Here is a 14,006-nt window from a genome sequence, read left to right as displayed (position 1 = left end):
CGCTACCTGGGCAAGGCTGCAGGCTCATGAGTATTCGCGGTGGGTTCCCAGTTATCTCGAATTAAGCCAACCCAGCTTGCCTCGCAGGCTCCAGTCCCTCCACTTTCTGCCCCCTCTCCGCAACCTTCCTCTTCCTCCCAGTCCCTCGAGAGGTGGCGGGCGGGGGCTGTCTCAGCCTCCCTCCCCGTGCCTGGGCAGGGCCAGTATCTGGGCTGTCCTGGAGCCAGCACCCCATTCCAGCTCATTCTCTCCAGCACTTGACATGTCCCTGGCCTGTTCTCAGGGAGGCCCTGGACCTTGTCCCAGTCCCGGGTGGAGATAATTACCCTGACGTCCGTTTGCAGAGTTTAAACATAGATTTGGCTGTGGCGCTCTATGGGGGTAGGGGGTTGCATCCTTGTTTGGCTCAGCCCCACGGGACAGCGTCTCCACCACTGAAGGGCTCGGTGGCTCCTTCTACTCCAGCAACCAGTGCCGAGCGCGGCGTGGACCGCACGTACCTGGGACCTGGTTCTCAGAATCTGCCCTGAGGGAGGGTCGCCCCTGCCCCCCACGAGCCCTGTGCTGGCCCTTCCTGCTGCCACGCCTGCAGGCTCCTTCCAGGGGCAGGGGGCTGGGGCACCAGGAAGCAGGAGGGAGCCTGCCCTAGACTCCCCACCTGTGTGGAGATGCTGCAGAGTGATGCAGGTTTGGAAGGTCTGGAAGGTTTGAAAGCCCCCGTCCTGACCTCACTCAGAGCAGCAGCATCCGTCTCTGTAAAAACAGCCTCACGGGCGCCGGAGCTGAGGTGAGCTGGCCACACAGCAGGAATGCAGGACCCTCAGAACAGGCTGCACCTGGCCGCCAGGAACCCAGGGGGCCATTGCCCTGCAAACATCCCACTCCACCCAGCAAACCCCTCCTGGAACATGGCAGGCCCCCGTGGAAGCTGGAAGATGCAGGCCCCGCACCTTTGCCCTCAGGCGGCTGCCTCTGTGATGCAGGCCGGGTGAGGGGGGTACTGCCGGGGACACCCCAGGTCCAGGACATGGCGTCTCACCTCACTGCTGGGCTCCTCCGGCCCAGGAGAGACGGTCAGATAGCAGTTGTCCAGTTGGGCCAGGGTACGTCTCCACCCACTCTGGGCCTGGAATCAGGGAGTCACCCTGCAACCCCCTGCTTCCCTGATGGTCACCTTCATGGAGTGACCAGCAAGGGCAGAGCTCATGGTGTGGTGAGCCCGAGCGCTCTCTGACCCCACTGGCCAGGCAGCCTCTCCTCCAACGGCCCTGACAGCCCCTCATCCCCGCGCCCCATCCAGTGGGGCCCTGCACCCCATTTCCGCAGACCCTGCTTGGGCTGAGAGGGGTGCATCTACTTTGAAGGACACGGGCGAGGAGACCACAGCTACGTGCTGACTGCAGCCCTCATCCATCCTCCAGCGAGATCTGCCTCCTAGAAGCAGCCCCAGGTCCCCAGACCCTCAAGCATGGCCCCCGCCCCACCAGCCTCTTCCTGCTGCAGACCCGACCTCAGCTGCGCCCGTGCAGGAAGCACTGCGTCCCAGCCACCATCTCCTGAGGCCTTCTTGCTGTCTCGTCTCTGCCCGCCGATGACCCGCACTGGCTCACTGAAGCCACTAACCGCATCTTGATAGGCCTGTCTGGAGGCACGTGCATGTCCCTGTCTGTCCTCTGCTCCTGCCAGCACGTGCAGCCCCACTCCCTCCCGGAGACCCCTGTTGCTGCCTCCCTCTCTGTGGGCGCAGCCTGGTGGGGGAGAGGGAAACTGAAAAGAGCCCGTCTTCAGAATCAGGCCTGAGAGTGACTCCAGGGCGATGAGGGACAGGCTGGGCAGACACTAGCCAAGGGCTGGACAGGCTGGGCAGGAGCTCCGCCAGGGAGAGCCTGGGGTCTAAAGGCCGAGGCCACCCCAAGGCCCGGGGCTCAGGGAGAGGCCTGCCCTCCCCACTTTGGGCAAATCCTTTCAGCTTCCAGTGGAGGCATCACCGCGGGCCCATGGCTGGCCTTTCAGTGGTGACCACAGCAGGGGAGGGAGGGCTCGCCAGGCTCCAGAACTCAGAACTTCAAGGGTTGGGCGAATCCACAGTTTTGCTTGTTAAAGCCAAAAGACCTTTCAAAATTCAGGTCCAGAGGGAGGGCCCGCCACGTGTCCGTCCCCCTGTTCCCTGGAATTAGGGGTCACCAGGTTCTCAGGCTGCACACCCAAAGGACGTGGAGAGACCCAGAGCCCTGCACGCGGGAGGTACAGGCTGGAGGTGGGTTTCCGAGCCCCAGAGCTCAGGCCCAGGCCTCCCCAGAGGAGGAACTCCCTGTCTGTCCTCCTCCAAGTCAAACTTCCGCCCAAGGAAGCAGACCTGGAGCAGGCGCTGCCAGGGCAAGGGTGGGGTAGGGGCGGGGCCCCAGGGCAGGCCACACCCCTCCTCCCTGGCAGCCCAGCCTCTCCCTGGAGCTGAATCCTCAGCCGTGCACAGTTAGCGCATTAGGTCACCGGCAGCCCCTGCCTCCCCACCCGGACACAACCAGAGGCTGAGCAGGGCGCCCCACTCCAGGCCGCTCTGGTCCCACTTCTCCCCACCTGCCTCTCCACTGGGGACCCACCCCCCAGGCCAGCTCAGATGGACACAGGTGGGCACTGCAGGCCACGTGTTTTGAGCCCAGGAGGAAAGACCAGCTCCTGGGCCTCACCCCACAGACCACCCGTGGGCCAGAGGTGGAGCCCGGGAGATACAGATTTAAAGGAAACACCTAGGGTGGTGCCAAGGGAGAGATGTCAGCACCACAGCCGAGACCACTGTCCTCAGGGCCCAGGTTCGAGTCCAGCCCTCAGAGAAAGGTAACCCAGGCTGAGTTCCCTCATTAGCAGCCTGGGCTGAAAGCTGTGCTTAGCCCTCGACTCACCCTGCATGCTCTGCAGCCGGTGCCCCCCCAGGGTCCTGCCATCCACCCAGCGTCACCCTTAACAGGAACAGCGTCAGAACCAGCCCAGGTGCAGGACGGCGTGAGCCAGAGACCCACAGGCGGCTAGTGGGGGCCTTTCTGGACGAGCAACCTTTGGTCAAACACGTTTGTGGATCCTGACTAAAGAAATCAGCGCTTTCCTTCGACCAGACCAGATGTCTCAGAGCTGCCACCCTGCTGAGCTCCTCATGGCCCCACCGGCTGCGGTCTGCATGCCACCCACGAGAATGGGAATGCAGAGCTGGGGCCGTGGGGCCACGGAGTCCCCTCGGAAGGGGCTGGACGTTGAGGCTGTGATAACAGTGGGTCTGGTTCTGTCCCGGATCCGGGAGGCACATCGTGGGCCCAGGAGTCCTGGGGCCCCCGGGTCCAAGGGGGGCTCCAGGCTCTGGTCCCGACACATCCGCCAGCCCCTGCGCTGCACTCTCAGCCACCTCTCCTCATGTCCCCCCCTCTCTTCCTTAGAAGCGGTCCTCAAAATGTGAAATTTGGGTGTTCCACCCAGCCAGCCTCCCCATGCGTTCTGCAAGGGCCAGCAGAGGAGGCAGCGCTGGCCTGCGGGCCCGCCCAGGCCCCGTCTCAGCCCTGCTTCTATCGCCGGCCCCCAGCCCGCCCAGCTCCACATGGGATGGGATGGTGTGAGCATCACCCTAACCTCCCGAGACTCAGACCTTGGGAGGACACAGCCCCCGCCCAGAGCAAGGAGGCCCGGGGCCTGGCCTGGAGGAGGCAACCTTGGGTGATCTTGCCTGCAAAGGCCTGGGGGTCTGGCTCCTCTCACACTGTTATAATTTAAAGCTGACGGGTCAGGGCAGAGAAGGACAACACGGGAAGGTCAGAGGCGGCACCTTCGGTGGGAACGTTCAGTCACCCTCCACAGTCTGCGAGTGCACTGTGTCCGGGGAGCAGACGGAGCGCAGCCCTGGGGACAGGCCCCGGGCCCAGTGGGGCTGGACAGACATCAGGGAGCTGGGGTCCTGGCAGGGAGGGCACCAGCCCGGGGGTGTCTCCGCAGGGTCCCAGCCCACAGAGCTTACAAACGGTCCACTTGAGCACGAAGAGGCCCCTCCCAGGCTCTCCCGCAGACCACCACGGCCCTGACCAGGTGCTCTGGGGCCCTGCCCCCTTTAAACAGGGCAAAGCTACAAAGGACGCTTGCCTTTTGAAACCAGGTGGTGGGGAGGGCCAGGGGCAGGTGCGGGCTCCCCCTGCCCGTTACCATGGCGGTCCTGTGAGAGGACCCCAGGCTGTTCCTGGGGAGGTGCGTTCCCCACCTGCGACCTGTGGGCTGAGGCTGCCGTGATGAGAGTCGCTGCTCCAACTACAGCGGGACGGCCGCCTCTCCCCTGGCATTTGCCAGGGGCCCGCGTGGACCAGGATATGGCAGGGCGCCCCATGAGGCTGCGCCTGAAAGGGCCCTGCCCCACTGATCCGGGGTGAGCTGGCAGGGCTTTGACAGGGCAACTGAGGACCTCGAGTGCAGGGAACTCATGTGCTCACGCGGAGGCCCACCCGGTGGACCCTGGCAGCAGATCTGGGGCTGCGGAGGACCCTCTCGGGGGTGGGTAAGGAGCCTGGCACCTGGACGCTTCAGCACTTGGCCTCGCTGGCAGCCGGGGCACCCATGCTTCTCCAGCCCAGGCGTGCGTCTGTGCAGAGCTCCACGTGGGAGGTGACAGGTGACCAGGGATCACCGCGGCTCTGTCCACACACATAGACCAGGGAGAAGACAGCGTGGCCTGAGCCCAAAGACGACAGCTTTGCTGAGGTTTTTACGAAGGAGGTGCCTGGTGAGGGCCAAGCTGAGCAACCTCGTGTGTGGGGTTTTCTCCTCCATCCCAGAGGGACACTCTCCCCCACCTCCTCCTCGCCCTGCTTGGCTCAGAAACTCATTCATCTTTCAGCAGCTCATCTGAGACCCTCCCCGGCCCATCCCCCAGCCCCCAGCCCGTGTGTGTCTCCATAGCAACCAGCGGGTGGCTCTGCTGGTCACATCTCATCAGACCGCGAGCTCTTTGAAGGCGCAGGCCCTGACCTGGACGGCTCACAAGAGCAGGGAGTGGGGGGCGCACTATGACACCGAACGTGCCTCCTGCAGACACGGAGCTGCGCCTCCTACCTCAGGTCCGTGACCTCAGTCATTCCAGAGCCGCCTGGAAGATGGGGAGACTGAGGCCCAGAGAGAGGAAACCTTCCCTCTCAGCTACAGTGTGAGGGGGCTCCTGCTGACTGGTGAAAACCACGTCCCGCCTCTAGGAGACAGAAGACACTGATGAGAAGTGTCCCAGCAGGGCGTGTCCCGGGAGAGGAAGGCCAGGTGCTCGCTGGCCTCAGCCCTCCCTCGCCTCCTTCTCACCCCGAGCCCCTGTAGGGTCAAGGGCAGGAGCCGCCTTTATCTGCTCCCTCCTGCTGCTTGGAGCCTGGGGAGGTTGCCGGTAAATGGGGAGTGGGGGGCCTCCCGCCCCTGCTGGGGGCAGTGTCGGCCCTGGTGCCCAAACCCTTCTGAAGCAGCTGATTTTCTGTCTGGCAGGCGGCCCCTCGCGGCAAGGCACGCAAGGCACACAGTCTTCCAGCACCTGGGAGAGACCCAGGGCGAAGCAGAGAGGCCGGGCCGCGGGGGGCAGCAAATCTCCGCAGAGGGGCCACCCAGGTCCTAGATGGGACACGCACAGCTGTTATCCAGCCACGGGCCTCCGTCCTGCTGGGCCCACGACCACAGCAACCGGAAAGCACGTGGGGGCTCTTCCCTTCCCTGCATAGCAAGTATCATCGCAGACACACCAGGTTCTGCATTTCAATTTTTGGTAGTGAAATCAGTATTTCTGACACACATTTCTCGGCCCACAGGCTGGAATTTGCCTGACTTGGGGAACAAGAAAGGGAGCCACCTGTCCCCCCACAACCCCCGGCCCGGGACACACGGGGGCTGGTGGGACGGTGGCCCCAGGCCCGGGGCACACGGGGGCTGGTGGGATGGTGGCCCTCTGGACACAAAACGCCTTATTTTGGGTCGTCCGAGCCGAGTCTCGAACCCATTTGCGTCCCGGGGAGGGAGTCATCCTCATTTCCACAGTGGCCCTGACGGTCACCAGAGACAGAAGAGAAAAGCAGACGCAGAGACGGGACCCCAGCAGTCGGAGCGTCTGGCCTGGCCTGGCCTCCGTGGATGGATGGCTCAGTTCAGAGAGACCAGGAGACGGAGAGGGAGCAGCTGGCGCCCCCAGCCCCTGCCCTCGCCTCCTGCGTGACCCCAGGGGCCCTGCTCCGTGCACCAGCCCCTCCCCTCCAAGCCTCGCCTGGTGAGCCAGGGAAGGTTCCCCTGCAAGGCCGGACAGGACAGGTGCTTCCTGGGGGAGGACAGTGTGGAGGGGGCTCCCCCTCGCCGAGGGGAGGGCTGACCTGGGGAGCACCCTCCGTGGGGGGCAGCTCTGCGACGAGACCCCATGTCCTCTCCTCCCGAGCGGTGGTCTGGCTCAGGTTGGACGCCAGTGGAGCAGAAGTCAGTGTCAAGTCAGGGAGGAAGACGGGTTTTCCCACTAGGCTCTTGGGGCTTGTCCTCCCCTCCTGGGAAAGGCAGCTGCCCGACGTGCTCCCTCCCGAGGGGCTGCTGGCGGGAGACGCTGACCCAGCCCACCCCAGGCAGCACCAAGCCCCCAGCAGAACTGGGAGCGCGCCGCCCCGCAGCACCACCTGCTGGACACCTCCCGGGTGCTGGTGGCCCCCGGCGTGGGTGGCGGCGGTGGTGGTCCTCTGTTTGATCTTTAAAATGGGGCTCCAGCCCCCCAGGGGTTCTGTGCCCTTGTGCTGAAGAGCATGTGTTAGGCAGAGTCAGTGGGGCCCTTGGAAGGAAGGTGAGTGAACCAGAGATGGGCCCTCCCGGCCTTGTCAAGATGGGAGGGCGGCCGTCCCGGGGCTGGGACTCCCTCCTGGTCTGAGCTCAGGCCCTGTCTGCAGGGGGAGGGCAGCACAGCCCCCCCAGGGACCCAAATCCCGCCAGCCCTGGGTGACATGGGACAGAAGGGGCTGGGCAGGACCAGGAATCCGCCGTCTGCCCACAGGGAAGGCAATCCCCCTCAGTGAGGGTCTCCGGGACCTGAGAGACCCCTGTGATCTGAGCCCTGGCCCCCAAGTCGTGTGAGAAAATGGGCAGCTGGACCCTTGGCCCAGGCCACTGCGTTAGCTGTCACCTAGGTAGGCCCCTCCCACCAGGATGTCCAGTCTGCCCTTGACCTGGAAACTTCCCTTCAAGGAGGGTCCTGCGGCCAGAAACACCCCGATTCCTGGCCCTGGGGAGCAGGTGGGTGACAGGCAGGGCTTAGCACTGTGACATGCCTGCCGGTTTCCACATCACCGGCCCTGTCAGTGCCCCCAGGGCTGTCTGAAGAACAGAGGCCTCTCGCATCCAAATTTTTTTAAAAGCACATGAAATATTTACCTGATCCCTTCCTGCTGTCTGACGAAAATAATTTATTTTCGTGTCCTCCGCAGCCATGTCCCCTTCGGCTGGGGTGATGTCCCCTGGGGGGATGTCCGGCCACTACTGGACATGGTCCCAGCAGACGGTGGGCGCCTGCCTGGCCAGGGGCCTGGCCACGGGGCCCCCCTCGCAGTCTGCCCGTCCGCCTCGCTGTGCTGTGGCTCGCTCCCCGAGTGGTGACATAGCTGCAGAGCTGTCTGGTGGGGTCCGCATCCTGCACACCCTGAGACGTGTGCTTGTGCATCCGCTGCAGCACAAGTTGCCCCAAAACCTCATGGCTGAAAACGATGACGCTGTTTATCACCTGCCCTGTTTCTGAAGGACCAAGCTTCTGGACAGGACCCGGAGGACACACCTCTGCCCCTGGCATCCGGGCCTCCCCGGGGCTGGGGGCGTCTGAAGGCCTCACTCACAGGTTGGTGTTGGTGCTGGCTGTCGGCTAGAGCTGCCTTATGGGGGCCCCATGTGGCCCTGGCTGGGTTCCAGAGGCCAGTGTCCCGCGTGCAAGGAGCACATGGGCAGGTGGTGTGGCCGTCCCTGGATGACCCCTGTCTTGCCGGTTCACATGGCGTAAACAACCATGGTTCCTGGGCTCTGAGCATTCTCGTAGGGAGGCTCTGGGCTGGGGGCTCCAGGCCAGCCCCTCCTCCCCTCTGACAGGGACCCCTTCCCTGAGGAGGCTACAGCCTGGGGTGCCCGTCAGCACCGCACAGGGGAGGCATCTCAGGTTCCCTCCAGCCCAGGGGTGGGTCTCCCATCCGCAGACGGAATAACGCAGGCATCGTCCGCGCGGAGTCTGGCCCTTGGAGGATGGGGACAGCGGGGAAGGGGGTGGCTCAGGGCCCCGAGGCCCCTCTCAAAACCCCAGCTGGGCTCCTCCACCTCCCCCGCTCTGCTGACTTCAAGCTCTGGGTCCTGAGGGATGGCCTGGCTGGCCAAAGGCAGAGACCCGCAGCCCCGAGACAGGCATAGGCCTGCCGGGAACCCCCTCAGACCCCGGAAAACAACCTGCCCCACCACACCGCTGGGCGGCCCTCTGGGAAGTCAGGGGAACTGCGCTCAAGGGCAGAGCCGCTCAGACTCAGCCTGCCTTCTCCCCGGGGGCTCCTCCAGCCAGGTTACTTGGCTTCCCAGAGCTCAGTTTCCTCCCCTACGTGGGGAGGGGGTGCGGGGGCCTGGGAGCCCAGGCCAAGTGGCAATAGAGAGCAAACTCCAGGCAGGCGGACTTGTCCTGGGCTGGGGTCTCGGGGAGGCGTGTCCCGGTCTTGGCCCCTCAGCAGAGGACTCCGTCCCAGCCTACCCCCACCTGCAAGGCCTTCGGGCAGCCCCGCTCTGCACCCACCTAATTCCCTCTCCTTAGGCAGCCCTCTCCCTCCACCCCCAAGCCAGAGACCCCAGCCCCACTCTCCGCCTGCCTGGAGAGAGGCGAGGCTGGCGTGGGGCTGGGTGCCTCCAGGGGAAGTCTCCTGAGGCCCTGAGGGGCTCCCCCGAGCACACCCACAGCCTCAGCCTCCAGCGTCCAGCTGGCTCCTGCTACCAGACAGGGGAGACCTCCGCTACCTCCGCTCCCGGGAGTTGGCAGGCACCCATTCTGCTCCCGGTGCGCGCACTGCAGAACCCTGGGGAGGGTGGTGGAGCGTGCAGGCCGAGGCACTGCAGGGACCCGCACCTCGGCGGGTTGCGCTGGGGGCTGTGGGGACGCCTGCCTCGTGCTGACGCTGGGCTGGGGAGGAAAGAATGGAGCCACCTCTGACCTAAGGGGGTTGCGCACTGCAATAATGGTGAACAGGTGTGTTCGGGCTTCGCCAGGGGAGACGGCTCCAGGACCAGGGCTCAGTGGGGCCCTGAAGCAGGAGGCCGCCCTGGAGCATGGACGGAGCAGGACAGGCAGCCATGTCCTGAGGTCAGGGCGGGGGCAGAGGCTGGGTGGAGGCCTGAGCTTCCGGGTGACCTGCAGCACCTGGGTGGTGGGGCCTGAGCCTCCTCAAGGCAGGGTGGGCAGCCAGGAGGATTTGGTCTCTGCACCAACCTCAGGGAGGAAGTTAACACAAACTGATTCCAATGCAAATGTCAAACCCACCCTGCGATGAAAAATTAGCAGCTCTGAATGTCAAGGAGGGAGCCCCAGCTCCAGCTATCTGGCTCCGGCTGGCGGAGTGGACAGAGCTGAGCTGTTTTCTCCGGCTCCTGGGCTCGGGGGCTGAGGGAGGAGGCATCTGGAGTAGGGCCACAGCCAGCACAGACCAGCCACTGGACTGTCAAAGCTCCCAACAGGCCCCTGCGTCTGGTGGGTCCCTGAGGGGCTCAGGGCATGGCCACGCCTTCTCCCCTGCACCACCCCACCAAGTGCAGAGAACAAAGGTTGCATTCAGCAGGTGCTCCATAGATGCTCTTGACCACGTGGTCTCTGACTCCAGGGAGCGTGGGTCCTGGGCCCAGCACCCTCTCTGTCCACTGGCCCATTGCAGCACTGAGCTGGTTCCACCCGGCTCACTGTAGGCAGGAGGGGCTGTCCAGGGCCACCCGAGGCTGACCCCTGCCCAGCCCAGCCGGTCTTAAGGTCATCCTTGAAAACCAACAGGCATTTTCCGAGTAGCGGTGGCTGAGAAAAAGCCGCGTGCCAGCACCCTCAGCTATACCTCCCTCTGCACAATTTCTTGTACTAACCCATTTCACTTTTAAATGGAAAAAGAAATTACATTTTTGCATCTTGTAACAGCAGATGGTGGCTGCTACGGGCAGGGTTTCCTAGGGACGCAGCAGTGCCCGGATTTCAGGAATTTCCTGGTCTCCACCCCCACCCAGCCAGCCTGCAAGGCTCAGCGCCCAGGCTCAGGGACCTGGCCCTGGGGAGACCCAAGGGACTCAGAGAAGGAGCCCATGGAAAGGACGGCTGAGGGCATGGAGGGAGCTATCGGCAAGGAGGAGGCAGGAGCGGAGGAGGACCTGGAGGAACCAGAGGCTCTGGGGGCAGGGCGCGGAGGAGGGAGCGCGTGGGGGTCGCCCGAGAGGGGAGCCACCTTGGAGTGCTGGGGGGCCGCTCTGACAGCTGTGAGTGGGGTCTCACTGTGGTTCTGATTTGCGTTTCCCTGATGGTCGGTGGTGTTGAGTGTCTTTTCTGCTCCCCTTTAAACCAGACTGGCTGCTTCTCGTACTACATTGAACGAGCTCTTGTGTATTCCGACACTGACCCCTTGCCTGCCACAGCTTTGCGGACTCCTTCTCCCGGTCAGCGTGTTGTCTTTGCACCTGGTTGACAGCGTCCTTTGCTGAGCACAAGCTTTTTTGTTTGACGTAGTTCCATTTGTTTATTTTTGCTTTTGTCTCCCTTGACTGAGGAGAAAGATGAAAAAAATACGGCTAAGACCGATGTCCAAGAGCATTCTGCTACGTTTTCTTCTAGGATTTTTATAGTGTTAGGTCTTACATTTAAGCCTTTAATTCATTTTGAGTTTATTTTTGGATATGGTGAGAGAATGTAGTCCAGTCTGATTCTTTTACAGGCAGCTGTCCAGTTTCCCAGCACCGCCACTGAAGAGACTGTCGCTTCTCCATCGTGTGTTCTTGCCTCCTCTGTCACAGACTAAGGGACCGTGAGGGTGTGGGCTTGTCTCTGGTCACTGTTCTGCAGCCCGGAGCGCTGTGCCTGCGTCTGGCCAGCCCCACACTGCTTTGATGGCTGCAGATTTGTGGCATAGTTTCAAGTCAAGGAATGGGAGACCTACAGCTCTGTTCCTCTTTCTCAAGGTTGCTTTGATTATTCAGAGTGTTTTGTAGTTCTGTACAAATTTTAGGAGTATTTGCTTCAGTTCTGTGAAAAATGCCATTAGCATATGTTAGGGACTGCGCTGACGGCGTGGACTGCCTTGGGGAGCGCGGGCATTTTAATAATATTAATTCTTCCAGTCCATGAGCATGACGTGTCTTTCCATCTGTTCGTGTCATCTTCAGTTCCCTTCAACAGAGTCTGACAGTTTTCTGAGTACAGGTTTTGGCCTCCTTAGTTAAGTACATTCCTGGGTATTTTATTCTTTTTGATGCAATTGTAAATGGGTTGTTCTCTTGACTTCACTTTCTGGCGGCTTGCTGTTAGTGTGTAAAATGCAACAGATTTCAGTATGCTGATTTTACACCCCACAGATTCACTGGATTTATTTAGTGCTTCTGCTAGGTTTTTAGTGCAATCTTTAGGGTTTCCTACGCATAGTGTCACGCCATGTCGTCCGCAGATAGTGACAGTTTCAATTCCTCCTTTCCAATCAGGAGAACTTCTCTTTCTTTCTCCCATCTGCTTGCTGCGGCGAGGACTTCCGGTGCCATGTTGACTAGAAGTGGTGAGAGTGGGCACCCTTGTCCTGCTCCTCATCTCAGAGGAAATGCTCTCAGCTTCTCACCTCTGGTGTGATGTTGGCTATGGGCTGCCACTCATGGCCTTTGTTACGCTGAAGTGCATTCCTTCTATGACCACTTTCTGGTGAGTTTGACTCATACATGGGTACTGAACCACTGTAACCATTTCTAGGTGCGTGGTTCTCTGGCACTAAACGCGTCTCACTGCTGTACAGCCATCACCCCTGTCCGTTTGCAGAACCTCTTATCTTGCAAAACACGCTCGGCCCCCTAAGCAGGAACTCTCCCACCCGCCTCCCCGCACCCACCGCCTGCTCTCTGTCTCTGTGAATTTGACTCCTCTAGGAACCTCCTGTAAGTGGAATCACACAGTACCTGTCTCTTTGTGACTGGCTTAGCGTAATGTCCTCAAGGCTCATCCGTGTTGTAGCCTGTGTCAGGATCTAACTTCGTTTTAAAGGCTGAATAATGTTGCATCATAGGGATGGACCACATCTTGCTTATCTGTTCATTCATCGATGGACACTTGGGTTGCTTCCATGATTTGGCTGCTGTGAACATGAGTGTACAGATAAATCTTTGAACCTCTGCTTTCAATTCTTTTTGGTATGTGCCTAGGAGAGGAATTGCCGGATCACATGGTAATTATACTTTGTTTTTTTGAGGAGAACCGTACCATTTTCCACAGTGGCTGTAGCTTTTTACTTTCCCACTAACAGTGCACAAGTTCCTCCTTTCTCCACATCCTTCCAACACCTGTTGTCTCCTATGCTTTTTGACAGCTGCCATCCTGTAGTTGGCATGTTTCTTTTTAATAAGAAGTTTAATCCCAGCCTGAAGAGAGCCGACCCTCCCGGCTTTTCTTCTCTGCTCCCACACTTGTCCAGAGGCCAGTGCCCTCCTTTGCCCACGGCCTCCTCCATCCAGAGCCTCCCCTGGACAGAACCTCCCGGACTCTGGCTTCTCTTCACCGTCCGAGGCAAACTCACCACCGAAAAGTCCACCCAGACCCACAGCCCAGAACCTCTGCCATCACAGCGGCTCACGGTTCTCAGGGGCTGAGGGGCTCACCTCTGCTGCTTGGCCCCAGAACCTGACCTGGCCTTCAGGGCAGGGAGGCCAGACCCGTGAGACATCCCCGCGACCTGCCGAACATTCAGGCCTGAATCTCGGCCATATATTCGACCTCTGGGCAGATCTCAAGATGATCACCCTGGCCCTTCCCTCTGGGAGGAGGCAATGCCCCAGTGGACAGGTACTCGGGTGGTCTGGCCCAGCGGTCCCCTCTGTGGGGTCACCGTCTGGCGCAGCCCCGTTGTTGGGCACCTGCCACGCCTGCACTGTCTGTGCTCCAGCAGCCATCAGGGAAGGTCAGGCTACACAAGTGAGGTCTGCAGTCTGGGCCTCAGGCTCTGTGAGCCCACGGCTGTGCCTGCCTCATTCTGGCTGCTTCCCGGGGGGCGGACACAGACCTGCTTTGTGAATGAGTGAACATGTGACTGAATGCATGCGTGATGAATGATTGAAGGAGCCACTTGCAGAGAGGCCTCCAGGCCTGTGGCAGACAGAGCCAGGCCAATTCTGAGAACACCCCTTCGCGGCCTCAGAACCCCGTGGGCTGCAGGCCTGAGGGTCCAGGTGGGGCTGGGTCTGCGGCCACCCGGCAGCGTGAGCCCTGGGACATGGGGCAGCAGAAGGAGCCGGGCACAGGGACCAGGCAAGGTGGACGGACATACGGAGCCAGGCCGAGGGGGTGAGGAGCAGCGCCTCCTACTGTCCTGAGATCTGAGGGCCTGGCTAGCGGCCCAGCCCCTCCCTCCCAGCCCATCCCCATGGCTGTCCCCACAGCAAGGGTCCCCCTCTGACCCCTTGGGCCCTTCCCCGGGCTCCACAGAGCCCAGGCCAGGGCTGGGGACGTCTGTCCAGCAGAAACAGGCAGTAGCCTTCTGAGCCAAGTGCCGACCTCACTGATGGGAGGTGGCACACTTGGAGGTGGAATCATGGGTCCTTGGAAGGAGCGGGGCTGCCCCGTCCCCTATCTCCGGGAGCTCCTCCAGGTGAGTGCTGCCACCTAGTGGCGTCTGGGCGCGCCAGGGGTGTGCAGCGGCCCAGCACACTTGAGGGGTTGGCGCTCCTGCCAGCTTCCCTACAGCCCGGCCCTGGCCACAACATCTGTTCCCCGTGCCCTGTCACCCCCTGACCATGGCCCCGTCTGGCCC

This window comes from Camelus dromedarius, chromosome 18 (genome assembly GCF_036321535.1).
Source record: "Camelus dromedarius isolate mCamDro1 chromosome 18, mCamDro1.pat, whole genome shotgun sequence".
Taxonomy (NCBI): domain Eukaryota; kingdom Metazoa; phylum Chordata; class Mammalia; order Artiodactyla; family Camelidae; genus Camelus; species Camelus dromedarius.
Note: the sequence above shows the minus strand (reverse complement) of the source record.